This window comes from Crassostrea angulata, chromosome 6 (genome assembly GCF_025612915.1).
Source record: "Crassostrea angulata isolate pt1a10 chromosome 6, ASM2561291v2, whole genome shotgun sequence".
In the NCBI taxonomy this organism is placed as follows: domain Eukaryota; kingdom Metazoa; phylum Mollusca; class Bivalvia; order Ostreida; family Ostreidae; genus Magallana; species Magallana angulata.
Genome location: NC_069116.1, coordinates 29,593,904 through 29,621,150, shown reverse-complemented (window position 1 = coordinate 29,621,150; position 27,247 = coordinate 29,593,904). Strand labels below are relative to the sequence as shown.

At 32.3% G+C, this 27,247-nt stretch overlaps 1 pseudogene; it reads right to left on the bottom strand.

Annotated features, from left to right (window-relative positions):
- Positions 1-918: 918 nt before the first annotated feature.
- LOC128187445 (matrilin-2-like) lies at positions 919-27,075 on the bottom strand (annotated as a pseudogene).
- Between the last annotated feature and the right edge of the window lie 172 nt (positions 27,076-27,247).

Below are 27,247 nucleotides of genomic sequence, written 5' to 3'. Positions count from 1 at the left end.
TTATGAGATGATCATTTTGGATGGGGCATGATCAAATCCAATTAAAGGGGCACGGTCACAATTTTGGTCAAAAATTATTTTTCCTATTTTAATGTTCACAATGCTTCAGCAAGACATTTTTAATAGGCAACGAAAATTTGAGTGTCATTTGTTGAGCTATTAGCAAGTTTTGGAGCTTACAATTCTTTGCTATGTAAACAAAGCTTTTGTTTACATTTTGAATGTTGATGGGAAAATTCCAGTTTTAGACCTAAAATGAATGCCTAAAATATTAGGAACTGTTTATTTATGCTTATAACGAATTAGAAGATAGACAAACTAGCTTGAAAAAATTCTTTACTGCTATATTAAACCTTTGTAAACAAACACAGGGCACGAGCCTATGTTTACATGACAAAGAATTGTGAGCCCTGTATCTTGCTTAAATTTCTACGACTGACTCTCAAATTTTATTAGATCATTAGAGATGCATTCCTAAAGCATTGTAAATAATAAAAACAGAATTTGACCAAAATCGTGACCATGTCCCTTAAAGCCTGTAGGTCAGTAATTGTTATACTTTATTGTCGGAATGCCAGAGTTGAGTTTCAAAACTCCTACCTTTGCATATAAATAGGGTTACAGGCTAAACTTTTGAAACAGTTCGAAAAGAACAACAACACTATTCCTATGGAAGATGACTAGGCATCTGTGGGAGGAGCTGTGCTCTGCTTGATTGGTCACAGGCATTTAGTTAGTTACAGAAAGGTTGCAGGGTAATTTTGAATGAGAAGTTTTTGGACAAAATGTCCATAGATTATTTAACCAACAGTTCCTGTTATCAAAAGGCTTTTGGTTTGAAGAGAAAATGTGCATGCTCTTAATAGCTCATTCCCCACAGCCTGAAAGAGTCTCCATGCATTAATTAACAAACTTAACAACTGCTTCAGAACTTTTATTTTAACAGTATAAATGTACATCCATGTATAAGCAAAGCAGAATCAATCTGTATAACAAATAACAAACATAATTTTCAATGATTCTTTTCAGCAAGTCAAATGAATCTCAGAGTCCCTATATATTCCGTACAAGCTCTTTTTCAAAGGACTCTAGATTACATAAAGGTTAACCTGCTTATACGATCGATAGCACCAGTAACTAATCAAATTACTTCAGTAGGCGGTGTAGTGTTGAAAGAGATGAATCTCGGTATGAACCTCCGAAATGATTCCTGAAAAAGAAGGGTGTAGATAGTGACTGTACAACTAATGCTGAAAACATGAGAATCCCATTAAGCGTCTCATTTGATTACACATTCTAGTCACAGGCACCTGAAGTTATTTATTTTTCTTTTATAAATTTTAGGTAGAGGGTATTCTTTTTTTTATTATTAGAAAAATATTTTAAGTCAGGTGCCTTTGATCTTAGTAGATGAATTTTGAATGAATTACTGGTATAAATTTAAATATTGAAACAACTAGAAAAAATTTACTTAGTTTCAATATGTGTACATTAATTATGTAATAGATGCGCATAGAATCATAATTATTTGTGTTTTAACCATTAATTTAAGTGAAGTACACAACTAACCAATGATTAAGGTAATGGAAAAGTTTGTACAGATCTGATCGCTTCCGGAAACCTGCAGCACGAGGAATCACTTTATGGTAATGTTCGAAGAAAGCTGTGGAAAAGCCCCCAAACATCTGGGCAATGGCAAGATCAAATTCTGAGTGGCCGTAGAAACTGGCAGGGTCAAATATCACTACAAAGTAAATAGGTTCAGTGGCATGCATGCATATAGATTTCATACAGGTAGACATTAAAATCAATGCCTGTTGCATGTACCTTAAAATGTAAATTTTTGTTATTTTAGAAGGTACTCTTCAAAATCTGAGAGGGGAAATAACTTCTTTTTTTTAAATTTTCATAATTTGATTTTATTTTTCAAATTAAAGTGGGTCTTGTCCTTCATTTTTATATTAATATACATAGCTCCTATAAGCTATTGTTTTCCTATTTCATTTAAATGTTTTGCAAAAGTCTTTTTTTTTTCATAAGTTGATACAATCTCAGTTCTAAACACAGGGTCACAATGCAATGTTCTTGGCTCTATAGCTCCTCCCTCAATTTTAATGAATACAAATGTTTCTAGCGTGATTGCAATCTGTTTATTCTATAACAGACACAAAAATAGAGGCAATGAATATAAGTCCCTTTTTCTGTTAAAGTTTTCTTCACAAGGTATGCATGCAGACAGCGTGTGAAAATCAATAATTTGAGGAAGATTCTCCCAAAATCACTTTGAAAAATTAGTATGTAGGTAAGAGCACTAAGAGAGATTTAATGAAAGAAACCCCTTTACCTGGACCATCATCATCTTGTCCGACATTTCCTCCCCATAGATCCCCATGCAGAAGAGCTGGTTGTATATTATCCAACATCTCAAAAAAGGACGGCAACTTCAGTTGTAGTTTTGACCATAATTCCCTGGCCTCTTTGTCACCAGACTGAAAGCCGAAACATTAAAAACAATCAGGGTAATTAAAGCATTCATTTATATACATCAATTTCATTAATATTTATGAGCACCAGTTTTGGGATATTTGGTAGTATCAACTGCAGTTTCAATGATATATTAATCTTGTAATATGAACATAACATATAATTTTTTTATTTTGCATTTACCCTTTGCATTTTTAAGTAAGATTGGCTAATTAGACAGCATACAAAAGTTGAAGAAACTGCAAATTATCACAATAATTCTGATCAATATCACCATTCATATAGCATCTTTGAGTGAATATATGGCTGTTATTATACTCACATCTTTTTCTACCAAATCAAATTGTTGCTTTAATTTTTGTGCATAAAAAACCTGAAATGCATACAAAATCAATTCAGTTAATACAAAATAATACACATGTATACATCTATAATGAATAACCTTGTTTGACGGATTTGGATGCATGGTCAACACTTACAAAATTGCACACTTTAGAAATTGTTTTGACATCTGGTCAATTTTAGGGCCAAATTAGTCTTTGGTGAATCTAGTTTATTTTGCCATATTACCAGTAAATATCAGTTAAAAAGTTTGTAACATTTTTTTTCAAAATTTATTTTTATTCAAAATCAGCAATCTTTTTTTTCCTTTGAAAGGAAAGAATAAAAAAAAAATATTTTTGATTTAAAACATAAAATATTTGCATGTGTATTCTTCAAGTAAAAACACATTTTGATGTCAGAGCTAGAGACTAACTATATATCTACATGTACCTCACACAGAAGTCTAGCATTGTGACCTACATTGTAACTAGCCATTGGCTTTATGAACAGCATTCATTATACTGTACCGGCCAGCTACTCTGCCAAGTGTTGTCTTGGGGTATAAAGCCACAGCATGTATCTATGTCAAATCCAAACTGAGTAACAGGTGTCAACTTTTCTGCCTTTCCAACAAAATTCTCACTTTTCTTAGACTTTTCTATAATCTCTGAGTTTTGTAAATGCAACCTGGTAAAAAAAACCATGTGCAGTTTGAAAATGTTTAGCTCTTGTAAGGATATTGCTACAATGACAACATGTTGTTCCTTCCTCCTATTTTATATTTTTCAATATTCTATATATTCCATTGCAGACATTTGTATTTTTGCATTGTGTCCTACAATAATATTGAGAGAGAGAGAGAGAGAGAGAGAGAGAGAGAGAGATGGCTACAACTACTCAACCTTGCCATGAGCTCTCCCAGTTTCCCAGCTTGAGATGACAATCCATTGATCTGAATGTGTTGCATGGCTATTGCTGAACCTCCCTCTGGTAGATCTATAACCTTAATAATAAAAAGATTGGCCTAATTTCTTTCTCAATAATGACCAAGATGTACATTCTACCATAACTCTGATTCATATCTCATTTTCAACAATTCCATTTAAAGAACATCAAAATTTTAATTTGAACACAGAACAGTAAGTTTTACTTATCAGTTAAGATGATTATCACACTGCATTTGTATGTAACTTAACCACAAATTCATTTGTAGCCTGGAGGTATATTGTCTGACTGATTTTTTTTTATCTATATCTTTTCAGTGTATTTCCATTGTACATTTAATTAACACACATATGCTATATAATTATACATATATATATCTCAGTTTTATTACATATCAATATGATTTGGTGTAGTATTGTACCTTAATTGGCTTTGGAACATGGACAATGTCTGCAGCATAGAGACATTCTAAACTTCTATATTCCCCATCAAACATCGTTCTAGCCTACAATTGTTATATGCACATGGATATAATAATAATAATAATAAATAAATTTAATGTCTGTATATCAACACATCAACAGTTTATATAGTACATCAATCATTTAAGAACTCGTAAGATGTATTCTCGAAATCTCTTTAGAGGAGTGAACAGACATTCATAACATTTATAAATATAGTAATGGATTTATTTCACAGAATAAAATTATATTTGTATACCCCAGGTTTGTTGTTAAATTTAATAAATAACTTTTCTCCTTTGTCGCTTTGATATGTCATCCCTTCACTGATGCAACCTGAGCCACCTTTACCCAGACACTTCAAGTCTTCAATTCCCAATTCGGACCGCAAAAATTCTTCCATTTTAACTTTTTTATGGCACAAAGTCCGAAAAGGAATATGATAAAGTAAATTTGTAGAGCTGTTTCGTGTATTTTTCTCTACACGTCGTATGTGGGCATGGTTTAATTCATGCTACTGCTAGCAAAACTTAGGTCAAAAATGAAACTGGATGTGAAATAGGGGAACTAAATTCAAAACCAGCGATGATCGAAATAACATGTTACGGAATTTCGGGTACGGTGTTTTTTTTTCGAAATATTATGCATCAATTATGTACAATGAAAGAAGACAATTTTTTAATTGTTGCAGTATCTTTTTGCGAAATATTTTTTTCTAAAAAAAAAAAAACCCTTCTTAAAGGCTAGAGCAATTGTTAACGTGCAATGGTTTATTTGTGAATTCCGATAATCGGATTTCATATGAGTTGGAGATATTCGAAAAAGAGTCAAACATGCAAAGTAATGCCTATAGTGACTAAGAAGAAGAGAGTTAAGGTCATTAAGGAAACAATACTTGGTCTCTTTTGAATGCAGAGGTGTCAAGTTGAAGATAAAAGAGATGAACATCAGCTGGGGAAATTCAGTCGTAATCAGGTTTTTTTCTTCAAAAATCTTTCATGTAATAAGCTAACAACATCAGCAATGAATGGCGTTAGGGTCACTGAAGGCTAAAAAGAAGAGTAATTTAAATACCATGCACGAGGGACAATCACTGACTGCATGGGAGCTTATAGTTATCTATCCCTTACACTGTTGATAGCAGACGGTAACGGATAGGAAAAAACATGGGTTATTGCAGGTACAACTACTATATGTGTAGCATGCTGCTCTTTGGATGGCAAAGAACCTACTTGGAAAGAAGTTTTGGAAGATGTAAAAATAGCAAGATCCCAAATCAGCTCTTTGAACTAGCATTCACCAAAATCATATATATTACAGCAACCGTGGAAGCACTTTAAGTCATCAATTAATGGGGAAAAATTATATACCGTGTGTGAGACTATCAACTTGGAAGTAGGCGAAATATTGAGAACAAAGACTAAACATGATCTTGAAGATATACTTTTTATCCTTTCAGAATGGAATTCAATTAGACGCGCATCGTTTCGGGGCTACATACACGTGTATAATGTATTTTTTCTAAAATTTTATATAATTTGTGTATATTCGCCGAAGAAACTCTGAATAGAAATTAAAATCACATGTACTACAGTTTTTCATTCCGAGTTTACACCTTTTGTATTTATAATACACACATATTAATAATTTCAGCATCTAAATGAATACAATTTTGGACTGGCATCACTGTTCAGATTATCTAGTACTAGTAACTCAAAATGTTCAAAGTTCAGAATTTTCAATCTTGTTTATTTCAAACAGAACTATCTTAGAAATATCTTGGAACATTAAAAGGTTTTCTTTTCATGCTTGCGTCATTAGTTTTCTTAAGAATAGATAAAAAAAGATAAAAATTCAATGCTTGTAGTACATGTCTGTTACAACACATTTCTATTCAAGTGCTAGTATAGTATTGAAATGTTTATAGCAGGTCGATCATTCAGTGTGTTTAAACAACTCCTTGATAATCTTTTGACAAACTCGAATATAATATAATGTTTTTGATCTGGAATCTTGGATTAGAATCTCTGGTATTGCAAAATAACATGCTTGTAGGTAGATGCATTCATTTATATTGTATTATATCATGATATGATATGATATGAATGGTCAAAAGTTTAAGGAAATGGAGAATTTTGCAAGTTAAAAACCACAATGCATAGGATATACAGGAGGAATTAAGTGATCATACAGAAATGTGTCAAATTATACAAACATTATATGTTCACTAGCCTCTACTTTAAGAAACATATTCGGAGCGACAAAGTTGGGTGAATGTTTGTTGACCGAGAAGAACAGAAAACAGGTGGTCATTGGTAAGAGGGCATAATTTAAATACGCCGACAACCGAACATGGAAAATATTCACAATGTCGTTCCACTATCACGGATGCTGACGGTAGCCAGGCAAACGCAATAGGCATGAGCAAATGCAGTCGTAAAGAGTTTTTGACACAACTTTTAACATTCACTGGGTAATTTCAAAAACGACGATTCTGTATTGCATGCCGAAGATAGTATGAAAAAAGGAGAAAGTCAGGGTCGCTGTAGAGAACTAGGAACGATATATGCAAAAAAAGGCCTTATCTCTAAATTGTACGATATTTTACTAAAAGGCAGACATTAATATGTAACGTCATGAAATAGAACAGTTTTGACAATTTCTTCATAATTTTTGTGTGTGCCACTGCTCAAATAGTGGGTCATATAAGACACGCCAGTTTATCGGGGAGTGATCCGTCCAGTAGCCAACATTGCAAGTGGTTCGCGAGTTGGGTACAAATGTAGACGTTGCAGAATTTGGGGAATAAAACCGCGAAGTCGTAAATATATGAATATATTAATCAACATATATTAGACTATAAATTTATTGAATATAATACACTGAAACAAATACTAGAGTAAACATTCATTTACACTAAGATTATCTAAAGACAATGATCTTGATAACATGACTGAACAGGTCGCTGGGAACAAATATATTGTCGTCTAACATTTTGACAAACTCGTCAAGTACTATATATGTCTTCATATTGCTCGTTTGATGAAAATATCTTTATCACAGATTTCATAAGTTGCTTCTGCAGCAATTGTTTCAAGAACAGACTGTGAATCATCTGTCATGGCATTGATTATACCATACGTGGGTTTAAAATGGCCGATCAACGTATTTACTTTAGCTTCATCATAACTAGTTACAACGTTAAACAAGTGATAACCTTCGGACATTAAGTTTTTAAATTCGGAATGCAAGGTTCCAAAGTCTGACCAATTCCCACTGGAATACATAACAACTATTTTCCTTGAATCCAACCTCCCTCCGTTTGAGGGAGCAAATCCAATATCGCGAACATACCTAAGAGCGTATATCATATCTGCATCATCATCAATTTGTGGGAATTTGCTCAAAGCCGGGTACAGTGTATTATGATCTGTGTGCGTTGTCAAAGAAAATTGGTTGGTGACGTTTGAGGCATACGTCATCAAGCCTATCCTTGATTCGTTCATGCCAAAACTGAAGAAAGACGAAATCTCCCTCATCGTGCGACTCACAGAGGAAAGTTCTTGTCCTTTCTGTGTTACGTCAACCAAAAATATAATGTCAGAATCCTTACGCAAAATGCAATCTGTAAGCAAATAAAAACAGTACTGTAATGTTTTGCAATAATAACTGCAATAATAAATGAAAAAAACAGAGCAATGATATAAGGATGTACTATCTAGCCTTACCATTACAGTCTTGATGTGACGTTTCTCTGAGTATTGTATTCAGCATATCGTCATTATCTGGAGAAAACACGTCATCAATGTTAGAAGATAAGGTTATTAAGTCAGTGTGAGACACAGAGCTACCAATCCCGACCCCCATCATCCGGACGCCCCGCCACTGCATGAGTCTGGCCTGGGTTACGTATTCATGTACATCTGTAGCCAGCCCGTCCGTGAGAATCACCACATAACACGGGACGGAGGGTCTTCTTCCATTCGCTGTACCACTAGAAATCTTTGAAAGAAATAAAATGAATTTACTTACTCGTATTCTGAATCTATCACAAGCAGAACAGCCCCCACTCCCGGAAACTATTGAATACTTGTACACACCAAAAAGCTAATTGCATTATTTAAGGAGACCGACTTCAGTTCTCAATGCGCATGTTTTTGCGCATTCTAGTATAATATTTTTATGAAATTTTTAAAATGTCCTTTATAAAATTGAACACAATAAACAAAATACAGATGAAAATATTTAGATTTTTAAAGAAAATGTTTATTTTTAAACGATTTTTCCGTTGTGCTGTAGGGTAGCATGCATTGCCGTTGCGCTTTTATGATATAATGATAAAATGAAGCTTTGTAAGAGTAATTATAAGGAAGAACATAAAAGAAAAGGAAAAATTGTACACCGTTGAAATTTCATACACAGAATTATGCTATCCTCGGTGACATTTTTCTTATTTTTTGAATAAATTCATTTTACCAATCTTCATTCGTAATGCTCCAAATATATTAGCAAAATTTGGTGCATTTTAATATTTTGAGATGGCCCCCACTAAAGCAAGACGATAGAATGTAGTATTTTTTACATATAAGGTAGGAAATGATATTACCAATCATATATAACAATTTGAGAAAAAAGCTATTGTAGTATTTCTTTAATCTGCTTCGAAGTGCGGAAAATGACAGTTTCCTATATATTCCTTTAGCAAATGTACCTCTATTTTGAGATGGTCCCTAAAAAGAACCAGACGGTCAATTTTCTTGAAACTTTGCAAAGTAACTAGAATTGGTTAAATGACATACGGTTAAAAAATGAAGAGTTTTGCTATTGTAGTTTTTCCGCCAAAAAAACCCAAATCGGCCTCCTTAAATCAATTAAAACACTGTTTATTTGATTTATGGACCGATTCTAAAAAATGTTTAATAACAAGGTCACCAACTGTGTAATTATGTCGGAAAAACCATACGTTTAAATTGGTTGGAAGTCGCCAATTTAAAGGGAATTGGACACGATTTGAGATCAAAAATTTTATTTTAATTTTTTATGTATAAAGTGGTTTACTGGTGCATTTTAAATGATTGAACAAAATATGGAATGTTAAAGCCCAAGTTACAAGCGAGATACAGAGGTAAAAATTGTTTGTTATGTAAACAGAGCTCGAGTCTCATAGTTGTTTACAAAACCTGTCTTGTACAGAATTACCATATCGTAGACAAAATGACATGTAAAAAACAATTTAAACTCATTCAATATCTTCATAGATACTATTATCAACTAAAAAGAGATACATTTGATTGAAACTTACACCGACACAACACATATGTAAAACTGACAATGTTCGAGCTTTGTTTACAAAACAAAGAATTATGAACTCTGTATCTTGCTTATAACTTGATATTTAACTTTCAAATTTTGACATAGTATTGTAAACTTCTATATTTACCATTCAAACATTAAAAATGGAAAAATAAAATTTGAAAATTTTAAGTCAAATCGTGTCTAAGTCCCTCTAAGCACAAACCACATTGATATGATTAGTTAATAAATACTCTCTTAATTTTGACATACCTGTTCCGCTAAGGCAAGTGCTTGCGTCAAAAAGGTCGGACCATATTCTGGCGTGACACCATTCACAGCGTCAAAAAGAGACTGATTGTCCCTGTACTCATCAAAAGCAAACTCCAAAGTGGCGTTCGATGAAAATGTTACCATAGCTATTTGGAAATCATCGGGTCCAATCGAGAGGTTTTGAATGATGTTGAACATGAAATCCAAGGACCGGTTAAAATCTGCACTCTCTGAAGAATCCACAACAAAAAGAATGTCTGCCGGTCCAGGTCGACAATCTGTGGGACAGGAATAATATTTTTTTTTTTATTTCAGACTAATGAGTACTCTAGTACACAGATTTAAAGACACATTTTAAAAATATAATCAGTGACAAAGTAAAAGAAATTAAAACACCAAGAAATGATATTTTATAACATGAGAACAGTATCATACAAATACCTTTTTCACAAACAGTTCCATTATATCTCCCGGAGCAGGTGCATTCAAACCGATTGACCAAATCATTGCAACTCCCGCCATTTTTACAGGGTGAGCTTTGACACTCATCAATGTCTGGAAAAGGTTTGCACCAGGTTATGAATGATACAACATATGTTTAAAGACGTACATGTTTCTATAATACATACTTGTATGAATGCATACCTATTTCACAGTTGGTTCCCATATAACCCGGTATACAAGTACAGGAGTACCTGTTCACATAATCCACACACTGGGCGCCATTTTGACAAGGGTTGCTGTCACATTCATTAATTTCTTTAAAAAAGATGACTTTTTATCAACAAAAACCTTAACTATGTACATTGATTCAGTAACCTTTGGTTTCACATAATCTAGCAAAGAATATGAAAAAAACGTACGAGTTATTTTCATAGAATTAATGATTAAAAACACTTCCTAAATTACGATTTTATATTTTGAAAGATGTTTTTGAAGCGCCTCTAAGTGTTATTACCTGTCTCACAGTGTATACCCATGTAACCTGATACACAAGTACAGGAATATCTGTTTACTTTATCCACACACGTAGCGCCATTTTGGCAAGGGTTGCTGCTACATTCGTTTATGTCTGAAACGTAAGTTATATACATGTATCTTTGAGAAAGAAAACAATCTTATAACACGTTTACAATGTTTATATTCTTTTGTACATTTTTTGAAACACATTTACAGAATCATACTTATTTTTTGTTGTTGAAATCTTTCTTAAAATAGTCCCCCTAAATTGTGGATTGTCCAAAATTTTTGTTTTTATTTCATTAATTACAAGAACTTGTTATTGCATTACACGAACAATCAACTAGGGATTAAATTCTGGAGGTATCAAAATTATTCCTTTTCAATAAGTATTATTCAATTCGAGCATGATTCCCAGGATTCATTTGGGCAGGTAGTTCACCGTCCAGCATTTTGCAAACCTATGCTGATTTCGTTGACCATAACCGAAGCATTTCAGGTAACACTTCAAGAATGACAGAATTGATGATCAATTCTTCTATGCAAGGTACTGATCGGTAATGACGATAATTAACAGAGGTTTGTTAATTTTTTTTATGTATTATTGAATGTATATTCAAAGACAACAAAAATATACTTTTTAAATACCATATCTGTGTCATACATTAAACATGTAAAGTATACTAGTATGATGATTATGTTAAAGATACGATTTTCCCCCCAGATTATGCCAAATATCAACAGTCGCAACATAGCAAATATAAATTTCATTGTTTTTTTTTTTTTGGCCCACTATTTATGAAAATTTTTGTGAAAATGTCTGTGCTTTTACTTACAATCATAAAAAAGTCATGTTTAATCAAACATTAACTTTTTGATGTTGCATTTTAAATACTATAATCTACTACCTGTTTCACAGTGGGTACCCAGGTAACCTGGAACACAGATACACGAGTACCTGTTCACTTCATCCACGCACTGGGCGCCATTTTGACAAGGGTTACTGTTGCATTCGTTGATATCTGAAAGATAGATTATCTTTTTCAATGCAAAAAAAAACAAAAAACAAAAAAAAAACCAAAAAAAAAACCAATACAATTTACCCCCCTTTTTAAAGGCAAGCCATTTGATCACCTTATTATGTTCATGATATATTATTATAAGAATAATTGAATTCCATAATTTCATCGTTCACAACATTACGATATCATTTTTGTAAATGTTGATTGTCTACAAGTTGAATAATGTATAAATTCTTCATGATTATAGATGTTTATTACCTGTTTCACAGTGGGTGCCCATATAACCTGATACACAACTACACGTGTATCTGTTGACTTCATCGATACACGAGGCCCCATTTTGACATGGGTTACTATTACATTCGTTTGTTTCTGAAAAGTACATATATTTATTCATAACAAAGTTAAACGTACATATTGTTTTCACCTCTTACAGAAATCCATCTTAAGTTCATATGTATATAGTTTTAAAAAAATAACCAATCACAACATTTCATGAACATGTTAAATTATTACTGGTATACACACTGTACGTAACCTGTTTCACACTGGCCACCCTGGTAACCTGGTTGACAGGTACAAGAGTATTTGTTCACTTCATCAACACACGTGGCGCTATTTTGACAGGGATTAATGTCGCATTCGTTAACATCTGAAAATAAGATTATCAAAATAAAAGAATAGAAATAAAAAAATGTTGGTGATAAATTTCCGAGAAAAAGTTGTTACACAGTTTGCAGCATAATTTGTATAAGATAATTTTTTTTAGTATAACGATATATTTTATTTCTTTATAAAACAAACGTTTTTTAACTAAAAAAAACCTTAAAATTGGAAACTCCAACTTTTTTATTTAACATTAGAAATACACGTTATTTTATTAATGTGGTATGTTGACAACAAATTTTAACCCCCCCCCCCCCGAAAAAAAACCCCAAAAGACAAAAACAAAAAACCCCAAGAAAATTGAATTTCTACTGCTTTATCATTATATATTAAGATTACATGTCAATTAAATTGGTTTGTTGACATCTATTTTTTTTTGTTACTCTGAAGTCTAATATGCGACAAATACATGATAAACAGTTCAGAAATTTAAAATTCTTCGTTTAAATAAATCTTTCACAAAAAAGAAAAAAAGAAAAAGAGATTGAAATGATATTAAAAGTGTGAAATAAGTAAATCCTTTTGAAAAAAAATTTCCATTTTCACAATTATATCAAACCTTGCATAACATGTATTGTTAATTGGTTGCATACCACTAGCATAAGGCTAGTCAATAAAACACATACAATTGTGTATTCTAAAGCAACAAAAACTGTGTGACAGCATATCTCTGAATATGTCAGTGAAATATTGTCTTGCAAGAAAAAAATTCTTGCTGAGTATTTTTCACGTTTAAATCAGGTTTAAGACTCAATAGCAGATAGCATCATTTTAAAATGCTATATTTAAAAGTGGCTGAATTGTTTAAGAGTACTAATTTCGGCGATTGAAAAAAAATATTGTCGCCGACAGGTTTTATTGCTTAAATAATGTGTGCGTATCTTCTTTACCTGTCTCACAGTGGCTGCCCTGGTAACCTGGTACACAAGTACAGGAGTACCTGTTCACATAATCCACACACTGGGCGCCATTTTGACAAGGATTACTAGAACATTCGTCAATGTCTGAAAAACATGTTATATCTTTCAATGAAATAAAGAACCTACTTTACAATATTTCCATCAACCCTGAACAAACTTTTCATTAAACTTGTTAAGATACTTTAAAGATTTTGTTTTTTAAGAATTCCAGCAATGTCTCTGTCAATGAATGTATTACCCGTTTCACACTGGGTGCCTTGGTAACCTGGTTGACATGTACAAGAATATTTGTTCAGTTCATCCACACACGTGGCGCTATTTTGACAGGGATTGCTGTCACATTCGTTAATTTCTGGAAAATAAGCAAGTGATTAAAATGACTTATCTGAATAACATTTCTTTTTTTTTTATTAATTAACCCTGAAATCTTATGTCGAAACCACTCATGAATGGCACCTATTTATTTATTTATTTATTTTTTTTGGGGGGGGGGGTCTCATGGTTTGAAATATTCAAAATATATTATTTATAACACTGTGCCGGAAAATTATGCCAGTGCCAAGATGGCATTTTTCCACCCACTTAATATGCAGTTTCTTAAAAATCCAAACATACCAAATGATAGACAATTGTCTAAAGGGTATATAACCACTTTTGTGTTTAGTCTGTCTCACCTGACAGGTAATATATTTACCTTTATATATTAATATCTCAAGAAAGTGATAATTCCCATAGGAGAAATAATTTTGCTACAGGAAATATTGAAAATCCTGTAGAATTTTCTAAAAAATTCGGTAGGAATTACATTTCTTTTAGAACAGTATTTCCTACAAAAAGATTCAGACAGGTAGTGTTTTTAAATGGGAAATTAAGATTTCCTATCGGATTTTAAAATCCTATGGGAGTTTAGTTCAAATCCTATAGGAATTTAAATTCCTCTAGACAGATTTTTTATTCCGGTAGAAAATTTCTAATATCCTACAGAAAAATTTGATTTTCCTATGGGTAAATTATTTTTTGTAGGAATTTATTTTTTAAAGGTAAATATATCTAACCTGACTGGTGAAATACATTGATAGAAAAGATTGTTACAAATTTTGAAAGCAATGGTCTATCATATGGAATATTTGAATCTTTTGATACATGCAGCTGAGACGTGTGCCAAAATGCCCTGGCATAATTTTCCGGCACAGTGTTATATTTGAATTTATATCTTAAACATAAGCAATTAAGAGACAATTTTAGGTTGCATTCATTCATAATATTTTGTATTATTGTATCTTTTGAGAACAATGCTCCATACAAATAGTTTATATATTTAAATCTCTGTGGCCTTCCTAAAAAAAACCCATACCTTGGTCCTGGGGCAACGGTATGAGCAATTTACAATGTTCTCTATATTAAGACTGAAGCTTTCTCGTACTTATTGGCATGTTTTGTGCAATGTTCTTAAGAATTTTTAAAAGACATTCTATTAAATGATTTTGTTTTGCTTTTTTTTGAAAGTGTTCAGTTCATTTTTTAACAAATGTGATTATTGAATACTTTATGCAAAGTTAAAATTAGATCAGTGGTTTTAGGTAGGAGTATAAAAAATAAAAGGTTAGGGATGAACACACAAAAATTCGCCGATGAAACAGCTAAACAGACCCTCTTTCATTATAAAGGGGCACACTGTAAGTTTGATAATCTGGGGGTAAATGTTTAATGACATGAAGGTTCAATTTTTGCAAAATTATTCATTACATGGCTGTTGCTCTACTATTCTCCTAACGTTTGAAATAAATATGATAACCATTATAACAAGAGGCCGTCTGGCCACATCGCTCACTTGAGTAACAATAGCCATAACTGTGATAATATCAGCTTAGAATCTTTAAGATTTTCCTCTATTAAATCCTATGTAAATATTTTTGAAGTTCCGTCTTACCGCTTGTAATCATGATTGGAATCTACATCTACACAACCTTAGGAAGCTTTCACACAAGTTTCAGCATGACAAAATGAGTTTGAGAAAAAGATAATTAAAGAGTTTTCATTCACTATTTTCCATATGTAAAAATTTGACGACAATCCCATCCCGTGTTTTCCCCCGCAATGCCGGGGGGTCATAATTGGATAGCATGGCTGTAAGGGCTATACTTATTCCATTGTGGCTCCAAAAATCAACCTCTGCGTATAAACTTAAACTCAATATATTAAAGAATGCTTATTCTAGTATTTCTTTCTCACAAAAAGTATCACAGTACACAAATTTGATTATGTATTGTATATACATGTTGGTGTACATTACCTGTTTCACAATTGGTGCCCTGGTAACCTGGTTGACAGGTACATGAGTATCTGTTCAATTCATCCACACACGTGGCACCATTCTGACAGGGGTTGCTGTCACATTCGTTTATTTCTGAAAAGATTATTTAAATTTAATGAAAAAAAAATTAAAAAGTTTAAATCTTACACTATTGGATTATTCTACATATATGCGAAATTTCATTTTTCATTCAGTTGGGGTACAAATAAGCATTTAAGCTTTATTTCTCATTGAAATCTATTAATTTCTGTATAAAAACCCTCAGCATAAGATATCGTTGAATAGGTTTGCTTGATAGCTACAGATACATGTACACGATACATGTACACGAATAACAGAAATTTACATTGCACGGTTCTTGGATGCACACTTTGTACTATAAACGCTCTTTTATTCAAATAAATTGCACCTCTTATAACCCATGATGTATTATGATATTTACTTATTCACAAAAATATACAATTATTGCACACATCGTCATTCAATGTATGAAATTTGAAAACCAAAGTTAATGAGGGCTTGAAATGGTGACAGCTTGAATTTGGTATATGAATGTCTTTTGTTAAGCGTTTTAAAGTATTTTATACCTACGCAGATTTTAATGTTTGGTAATTTAAATACGTCCACAGTGCATAGAGGATCCCCCAGTACAAATCTTATTCTTAAATGCATGCAATAACTTTAATGGAAATCACAGAATACGCAATCATAGCACTCCTCTATATAACAACACTTGTATCTGTAATCATTATTTTACTATAAACATTATTTTGTAACATCAATATTTGATAAATAATCCCTTACATTACATTGTTTTATGCTTTATAAAATACTATTATTTTAGATTAAATGGTTATAGTACATGTACCTGTTTCACAGTGGGTGCCCTGGTATCCTGATTGACAACTACAACTGTAACTGTTTAAATCATCCACACACGTGGCGCCATTTTGACAGGGATTGCTGTCACATTCGTTAAATTCTGAAAAAAAATTATTTAAATGTTTTGTTAAAACCATTTAAACTGACCTTAAATTTGTTATTCATAAATACACTAATATATCACGTTGAAAGTATAAGATGAAAAATGATAATAAAAGAATGAATTCACATTTTGATACTATTAATTCTGTACAATAATATTCCGATACTTTTGTACCAGGTTAAATCGCGTGGATGTTATTGATATTGATTCACAATATTTTCCATTTTACAAAATACGATATATATAAATATATTCACCTGCCTCGCTGATTCATATGTACTAGATATCTAGTTTTTGTTGCGATGATCAGATAACCGATCTTTTTATGACAACTTTCATCTCGCATTCAATTGCAATATACACGACTTGTTTGATAATGTATTGTATTATTTCATTGAAGTTTCGAAATCGCAAAAATACTGGGCAAGCAAAAAAAAAAAAGCATAATTGAAAATGTTTATGTTTAAAACTATGCATGCATATAATAATTCAATTCTTACATTTATGTAAATCTTCTATCTAAATGATAGTTTCTTATATATTTTTTTTACACTAGAATTGTAAACTAATACTAAAAAAAGTTGCATTGATCGGTTTCTAAAGGTAAGGAATAAATGTGTTTTGGTCATTCGAAGATGTCCCAATGCAATTAAAAGTTTTTAAGAATAATTTTTACATCAAGTTTGCAAAGATAACGTTTAAGATTTTCCTTAATGCAGAAACGTTAGCACGATAAATACTGTACCAGTAGCGCAATTTGTTGAAGGGTCGTATCCAGCAACGCAAGAACACGAAAATGTGGAATCTGAGAGCTTGGTGCACGTTCCATCGTGTTCGCAGGGAAAACTTGCACATGGATCAGCTGCACGAAAATAAGACACTACTATTTTATAGGAAAAAATAAAAATGTCAAAACTAGAGAATATATTTCGAAATTAAAACAACCCCGCATTTGAAATAAATTATAGGAAGAGAACATTTTATGGAATAGTATAGTAGCTTTAAGCTTCAAGCTTTCTGAGATAAAAAGTTTTAAGGCAAGGCTTATTATAGGCTGTGTGCCCATACCGATAGTTTTCGATTCTTGACATTACACACCTATACAACTAAGCTGGTAGTGAGCTGGACAAGGTGTGGACAGATAGCAGGTCGTCCCCGAAGAACAGATGTATCCTTTACAATATTCCTCTCGCACAGGTTCATTCTGACTCTGAAAATAATAGTTTTTTATATTAAAAAAAGAAACAACCCCTCCCCAGCAAAAAAGAAACAAACAGAAACAACCATATAATGGAAACAAACATAAAAGAACAAAAACCAACCAAACAAACAAACAAACCCTTAAATAACATTTTTGTGTACTTGAGTTAACAATTCGATTGTGCATTTGAAGTAATATCAGTAAGGTAAACTACAATTAAGGTCTGATATATATGACGGGTGTAATATACGAGTATCACTTTACATTTCCAATGGTAAATATTCATTAGTACGTGTATTCAAGATCAAAAATATGTCCATAAAAATATGAATGCAATACCTGGACACAAACTTACCTGACAAGAGGGCTTATCTCTCTCACAGGCGTATTCATTAAAGCAATCTGTGGCCCTTTTTTCTCTGTCCAACAAAAAAGAAGCTGATTGTTGGTGAGAGATCTCGCCCGGGAGATAATGATGACCCTTGTGGCAAGTGACACCTACATGCAGTTTTATTTACAGAATATATAGTATATATAGTACAAGTATAGTATAGTACAATGTAGTGGTAACCAGGGGAAACTTTTGTTTCTACCGGCGGTAAGAGCTATTAAATTAAACCAAAAAATAGAAAGATGATATTGTAAAGTATGAGAGAGAGAGAGAGAGAGAGAGAGAGAGAGAGAGAGAGATTGTTGTATCTACCTGAGATCAGAACTGTTACTGTCATAACTAAAAAAGACAACATCAGTAAGAACTTTCTTTGCCCCACCATATACACCAACTTTCCTTAGTTTGTTTGCGAAAGATTTTCTCTTCCTTTTTTCCAATAACTTTATATAGGTTGGTGTTCTGGGTTTTCCTTATTTTCTTAAGTCTGGTCCACCAATAAAGTGCAGGGATTTTGTTGATCAGTTTAAATCTCCAGAATCAATAGAGGTAAAGAAATCTGATTTAAAAAACTATTTAAACCATTTCATTGACGACTGTCCTTTAAAGGTAATTTGTTTCATATTTTATGCAGCAACAAACCGCTGCATTTGTTTGAATTTTAAAATGTTAGAATGCACATGGAAATATATTATTAAAGTGTTCAACTTCCAAAAAGTGACACAAAGTTCCAAACTTAATGTTTATTATCCCATATGGTTTGAGTAAGTTGTACAAATCTACACAAATTTCAAAAGGGAATTGAAAGTGATTCATAGTTGATTTATGAATTAAAACGCTTAAATTCAATATCTGTTAGAACTAACTATTCTATTAGTATAAAAATTTAGATTTGTAACTGCCCTGTCATCAGGGGGAGGGGATGTTAAACACATATACCAAGATGTCAATATATTCAAGTTCGCTAATATATCACCTAATAAAACGGTTAAGATAGTTGAAATGAATGGTATAGCCATCGTCGGCTATGACCTATTGCATAAAATCTACCATTCAATGCGTGATACCACAAAATAAAAATACATACATGCACTGAAAAAATACATACATGCATAATCATTTAGTTAAGGGTAGGGGTTTACAAAGTACGTGCCATTCTTCAGATAGTCTCCGTTGTCATGCACATCATGATGTTAATGGTATCAATTTTAATACCAGTAAATAATTTGGTAGACAGTTAATACATGTAATTCAGTAGACAGACTATACTTTTTCAATAATCAAGTTATAGCTTGTCATTATAATGATTTTACCAAACTTATAAACTAAACTTTAAGAAAGCAATGAAAAACATAACTGTAAAACTATTACTCGTTGTTCTGTTTACATTGAAAAGATTCTTAAATATCTAATCATAGTTTTTCTATGGCTTGTTATTATTTAGAATGCTGATGATTTTAATTCATCCTAATATGTAAAACAATTATTTATGAATGGTATTAAAATTTGAATAAATCTACAATCACAAATGATTTTAAATATATTCAAGTTACAACTTCTTACAGATGTTCAGAAATTATTGTCAACTTTGGTTCCTCAAAAAAGTTTCATTTATTGAACGAATGCTGTTCAGTTTCTTATTAATAAATGTAAAAATATTTTCCCTTTGATTTTAATGAACTCTTGCAAAGGACTATATATATGATATGGGCATAAAATGGCCCCCCTAAAATGAACATCATCATTTTATCATAATTCTTTGTTTTCTTAGTACAGATATGTATGTGATGTGTTTACATAATATTCATTTTGGTTCAAGTGCCCACAATTTAGAAATATGACATTGTAAAGACAACCTTTTCCCGCCATTTCTGCATTTTTAGCATAAAACAGTCTGTTTTTAAGCAGTTTTTCCTTTCAAAAATATAGATTCCTGAAAGGAATTTATTAGGAAGTCATATTACAGTACTGTTGTAAAAATTTGCTTTTACCAAGTTTAGGCACTTATTGATATTTACCAAACCTTTTTTATGGAAACCTAAAGACATTCAAGCGCTATTTTTCAGTATATCTGGAAAATCAAAACGGCTAGGGTGACTAAAATATTACATGTCAAAGACATAAAACGGTGGTATAAGAATGACGTACAGTTTACCTTGGTTTCTTGAGAGGAAGTGTAAAGAAGAATCACAGTTTTTGTTTTTTATAGTTCTAGTGTATTGGCCTTGAATTGCCAAAAGAATTGTTAAATGATTAAATTTCTGACACTAAATACCTAGTTATTCTGGGTATATGTACTTAAAAAAACTAAGAAACAAAGATAAATTTTAATAGATTTATCAAAAGTGATAAAAAAACGTGCTTTACATGATAGTTTTTCGTGACTGCTGTGACTGTGGTTATTGCTCCATAGTCAATTACTTCAAGTTTGTAGTCTTTTTGGGGTTTTTTAATTATCGTCTCATCATTTTTTGTTTTAAAAAAGACTCCTTCTAGCTTTATCAGATAACACTTTATTCCACAAATACAGTTATTTTCTACTTTAAAGTTTCATAACTGCTGTATATAAAGCCCTTATCAACCAAGCACAATGAAATAGAACGAAAAAAACCCACAACATCATTACTTTTTTATTCGTTGACAAATTCCAGTTCAGATGAGTTTATGCTTTACCAAAAATACATCATTGATATACAATAGTTAAAAATTTGTTGATCTCAATAGTTCTAGTTTACCAGTTACACACCTAACTTATGGTGCATGTGCATATTTTATCTGAACTTGGAGACTTGTTACCTTTTACTTACAAAATCTACAGCTAAGAGTTCTCGGTTCATCGATCCCTTACACTAGCAGTCCAGTGAAAACATATGATACCAGTTCGATTGCAATGTGACTGTGCCTTTATATTGCTCGTTTGGCGAAGATATCTTTGTCACAGATTTCATACATTGCTTCTGCAGCAAAAGTTTTAAGACTTGACTTGGAATCTGCTGTCATGGCATTGATTATACCATAGGTGGGTTCAAAATGGTTCATCAACGTATTCACTTTAGCTTCATCATAACTAGTTACAACGTTAAACAAGCGATAACCGTTGGACGTTAAGTTTTTCAATTCGGACTGCAAGGTTCCCAAGTCTGACCAATTCCCACTAGAATACATAACAACTACTTTCCGAGAATCCAACCTCCCTCCGTTTGAGGGAGCAAATCCAAAATTACAGACATGCCTTAGAGCGTTTACAATATCAGAGTCCTCTTCTAATCGTGGGACTTTGCTTAGAGCCGGATACAGTGTGCTATGATCTGTGTGCATTGTCATAGAAAACTGATTGCTGACGTTTGAGGCATACGTCATCAAGCCTATTCTGGCTTTGTTCAAGCCTAAACTGAAGAAGGACGAAATCTCTCTCATTGTCCGACTCGCAGAGGCAAGTTCTTGTCCTGTCTGTGTAATATCAACCAAAAATATAACATCGCAATCCAAACGCAAGCTGCAATCTGAAATCAAAATAAACAACATTGTTTTATCCAAGTAACTACATGTATATTAACTAAATCTACATCGAGATGATGGAAGAATAAATCTTGGTCAAGCCTCACCATTGCAGTCTTGGTGTGACGTTTCTTTGAGTATGGTATTCAGCATATCGTCATTATCTGGAGAAAACACGTCATCGATGTTAGAAGATAAGGTTATTAAGTCAGTGTGAGACATAGAGCTACCAATCCCGACCCCCATCATCCGGACGCCTCGCCACTGCATAAGTCTAGCCTGCGTCACGTATTCCTGTACATCTGTAGCCAGCCGTCTGTGAGAATCACCACATAACACGGGACGGAGGGTCTTCTTCCATTCCCTGTACCACTAGAACTCTTTGACAAGAAAGAAAGATTCTACTTTATCGTACTCGGAATCTCTGACATATTCACAACAGCCCACCGCCCCCACCCCGTCCCCTCAGATATAAGTTAACTTTATTTCACAGAAAATGCTAATGGCATTACTCAAATTATTTTAAACAATGTGTCATTTGATCTTCTCCCTGAGCTCCAAAAGGCTTAACAACAAAATTTAAATGTTGTGTGTTGATGTTGAAAAACCGTATATTTCAACGTTGCTACCAATTTAAGTACATAGCATATATATAGTGATAAAAAGTAGAACATCCTTTTGATATTCAAGTATCTGGAATCATTTTATGCAGATGTCGCAAAATTTAGGGTTAATTTGGAATAAGAGATTACAATATAAACATAGGTTACGTTGATATTTACGTACCTGTTCCGCCAAGTTTAGTGCTTCCGCCAAATAGGTCGGACCAAGGTTTGCCATGACACCTTTTATAGCGTCAATAAGAGACTGATCGTTACTATACTCATCAAAAGAAAACTCCAAAGTGGCGTTCCATGAAAATGTTATAATGGCTATTTGGAAATCATTGGGACCTATCGAAAGGTCTTTAATGATGTTGGACACAAAATCCAAGGACCTGTTAAAATCCAGGTCGGCAATCTGAAAATTTGAGTTATTTTATTTTTTTGCTTTTTGTTTTGTTTATGACTTTACACGTTTTGACAATAAAATCAAAGACATAACAAAGAAAATTTAGAATAAACATTAAAAAAGTGTTATATATATATATATATATATATATATATATATATATATATATTTATATATATATACACAATGTATATATATGTAGTTTAGTTTGATGACTTTTGGCATCTTTTTGTTTTGTTAAATCTGTTTGTTGTTACAAATAAAAGTGATTTGTGTTAAAAATCTTAAACTTTAGAATGCTTTTTAAAGAAATCTCTTTCTGTCTCTTTTAAAAATATCCAAACATGGAAAACAAAATTCGATATTGTATTAATAAAATGTGTCACTTATATGCAGCTTTAAACGTTAAACAAACGTATAACCATATGTCAACTTGTAGATACCAGTAATTAATTTTTTTAACTTTAACAGAATTAACTCAAAAAATTACCCTTTTCACAAACAGTTCCATTATATCTCCCCGAGCAGGTGCATTCAAACCGATTGACCAAATTATTATAACTCCCACCATTCTGACAGGGTGAGCTTTGACACTCATCAATGTCTATAAAATGTTTGCACATAATACAACATAACGTTAATTGATTATTTATCGTATGTTATTATTTTGTATCATACATACATACATACATACATACATACATACATACATACATACATACATACATACATACATACATACATACATACACACACATTACCAATTTCACAGTGGGTGCCCATATAACCTGGTATACAATTCCATGAGTATCTGTTCAATTCATCCACACACGTGGCGCCATTTTGACACGGGTTACTGTCACATTCATTAATTTCTAAAAAATGGAATTTTTAGGGGAAAAAATAAATAAAGCCGACACAATTACCTTGTTTTTTGAAAACTTAGATACACATTTTTTTTAAGTTCATGAATTGTGTTGGTGCATTTGGGTTTGCTTTGAGAAAGGTGTAATTTTACATTTAAAAAGCACTATCGCAAATTCTGGTAATCTGGGTAACAGGTATATGTTTATGTAAATTTTTTTAAGGATCTTTTATATTTAATATCTCACTTTTCCTTTTTCATATATTTTTCATTTTTTAAAATATTAATGAACACTGTTAAAAACAAAAAGCTGTTAATAAGCACACATTTTGAAGGTATAAGCTCCTTATGAAGATTACGTTTCAAATTTGTTCACATAGCCAACTTTGTTAATGTATGCAATGCCATACCAGTAGCGCAATTTGTAGCTGGATTATATCCAGAAACACAGGAACACGAGAATGTGGAATCTGAGATCTTGAAGCACGTTCCACCGTGCTCGCATGGAAAACTTGCACATGGATCTGCTTTAAAAAAAAAAGATTGTGAATTAAACAATCCGCATTATAAATCTAAACGAACGATGGATATTTAAAAATCTATAAACTTTGAAAACAGATATGTATACCACAAGTGCAATGCAAATCACATTCATGTCATTGTGGTACTTCCTAATATGCCTAACAATTATAATTTTTCTTTTTATGCTGATTACTCTTCTTTATTGTTGATACATATTTTTTCTATTCGATACTACTAATTTATTGCTTGTTAAAACTCATATGCTGATATTTTGGCTTTATACAACGTAATCAGTTCATTATGGTGGTTTAAAGAACACCAAGTTCTAAAAATGTTTTAATTGTTCTTTTGGATTTTACATGGTACATGTATAATGCTTATGTATACGAGAGTACTTTGCATAGGTAATACTTATTTTAACAAATATGATAGGGGTTTCATTTTCTATTGTATTTAATTTATTTACATAAATTCAAATTACTGATGTTTATTTTCTTTCATTCTTCCTAAACAAGATGGTCCTAAAATCCACTACATATTCATCATTAACTTCTTGATTCGTTAATTTCTATTCATAAACTCTGTTTGATACATCTATTTTGCACAATTTAATGAGAAAATCTTTCAAAGAAGGGTAGCCAAACTCTCTTCATGACTCAAGAATTGCATGATTTTGATAACAGATTGTTACAAGTAAATACCTTTTTCTAAATGATTCAGGGCTAAATCTTATTTATCACGTGCATGTACTTTTAAGTCTTGCGGTGACAATATAAAACTGTATTATTCAATATTAAACAGTGAGAGCATAAAAAGACAAGTTTGAGCATATAATATCAAATATCATCACATATCGAATCAATGTTATCATATAAGGTCAAACTTTTACCAAGTTCTCAAGAACTACACTCATATAATGATGAAATTTCATCATAAAGTATCAAAAAAGCATTACGTTAAAATAGAATTGCAGCATGCTAAAATAAGTCAAAGGTATCAATGTAAACCTAAAATATCCGCTTCTAGAACAAATTTAAGAAATATCATGTCATGAGAAAATAACATAAAGCATAAAAAGGCAAATGATCGTCATATCATCAAACAATATAACCACATTTGTTGGTATATATAATAAAGAAAACAGTTTATTTATTCATTTTCATTATTTTTATCATTTAATAAACGTAGGAGTTATCAAAATGATAGTTTCAATGTTCCTTGAAAAACACAATGTAACATCGAAATAAAATGATTTCATGTATAAAATGCATTGACTAGAATAGCTATATCTTATTTCGAGGTGGCCTGGGAACTCATAACTCGAGTCCTGTAGAGACAGAAAGAAAAAAACTTACCGATACAGCTAAGTGTATAGTGAGCTGGACAAGGTGTGGACAGATAGCAGGTCATCCCTGAGGGACAACTGTATCCTAAACAATAGGACTCTCGTACAGGTTCATTCTAGTTCTAGAAATAAAGGGTTTTCAGATTTTAAAAGATTCACAACTATTTACTTTAATGTGTCATGTACTCCGCTTGGAATTAGAACCCATGTACCTTTCTTCGTGCACAAGAGCAGATCAAACAACCTCCTGACTGTGTGTTTCGGCTCTTTGATGTGATATTAAGGTGGTGTGTACCGTTAACATAGAACATACCCGCTAAGACGGAAAATGGAACTTTTATGTAAACAAAGGATTGTATTTCATGATTTTCTCCTTAATTTAGACGCTTGATGCAAAAACATTGGGCATCGAAGAGCAGTAATGTCTCAAACATATAATGTTATTTTATCAGTATTTATACATGTACTCATAGTACAATAAAAATTGAGAAATGTGTTTTCGTCTCCATGTAGATAACGGAAACTAACTCACCTGGCAGGATGGCTTGTCTATCTCACATGAAGGAGCAATTTGTGGCCTTCTTTTCTCTTTCCAACAGAAAAGAAGCTGATTGTTGATGAGAGACCTCGCCTGGGAGATAATGATGACCCTTGTGGCAGGTGACACCTACATGTAGTCATATCTCAGTTTATCGGACAATAATTTGCATTTAGTCAATCTTTGATATACCACTAATACTTATCGAAAGTGCAAAATAAATTAACTAATTTTAGCAATTTTTTTTTTCATGCATATTTCATATCTGATTGGAGTGGACCTTTGTAAACAAAACAGTGAAACTCAAAATTTAACGTAATTATTAGCACAACACAAACATACTGTCATAGCTCTTACAACATTTCTGTTACGTCCAGACTTATATTTATTTGTGACCTCTGATTTATAACTCTATACTTTGTTTTGGTTGACATTTCTCAAATAAATAGCTTTTGACAAGTATTACAGCAAATTTATTCCATCTGCAACATTTAAAAGGCTGTTATTTAGAGAATACCCTAGCACAAATTTTATGCATATCTGCATCACTTATCCCTTTTTTATTTGATTTTGTATACTATGTTCTGGTTGTTCATTTTTTTTTCACGAAAACTTAATTCTTATGCTGACAATATTTCGAAATAATTAAAACACAATTTTCAGTCCTTGAGATCGTTATAGTTACCTGATCAATTATAAATGGTAACTCAGTTTCATTAAAATAAAAATAAGCAATTTGTCTTCCTTTATTCATGAGAATAAATACACGTCAAGGAGAGAGAGAGAGAGAGAGAGAGAGAGAGAGAGAGAGAGAGAGAGAGAGAGAGAGAGAGAGAGAGAGAGAGAGAGAGATTTCAAAAGGTACAAATATAGCGAAGACACAAAAGTGGATAGTTAAAAATAATAAGACTTGAAAAAAATATGCACAAAGAGAGAGAGAGAGAGAGAGAGAGAGAGAGAGAGAGAGAGAGAGAGAGAGAGAGAGAGAGAGAGAAACAGTCAGACAGACAGCCGACAGATAGACAGATACCTATACCTGAGAACAGAGTTGTGATAATCATAATGATCAACATCATTAAAGACCTTTTCCGCCTTGACTTGGGAATTGATTTAAAAGTGAAATGTTGATCTCCTTTCTTGTCCAATCTATTTATATAGAAGAAGTTTTCTGGGGGTTTCCCAACTTATAATCAACCAATAAATTGTTGTTTGTCAATTTAAATCCCTAGTACT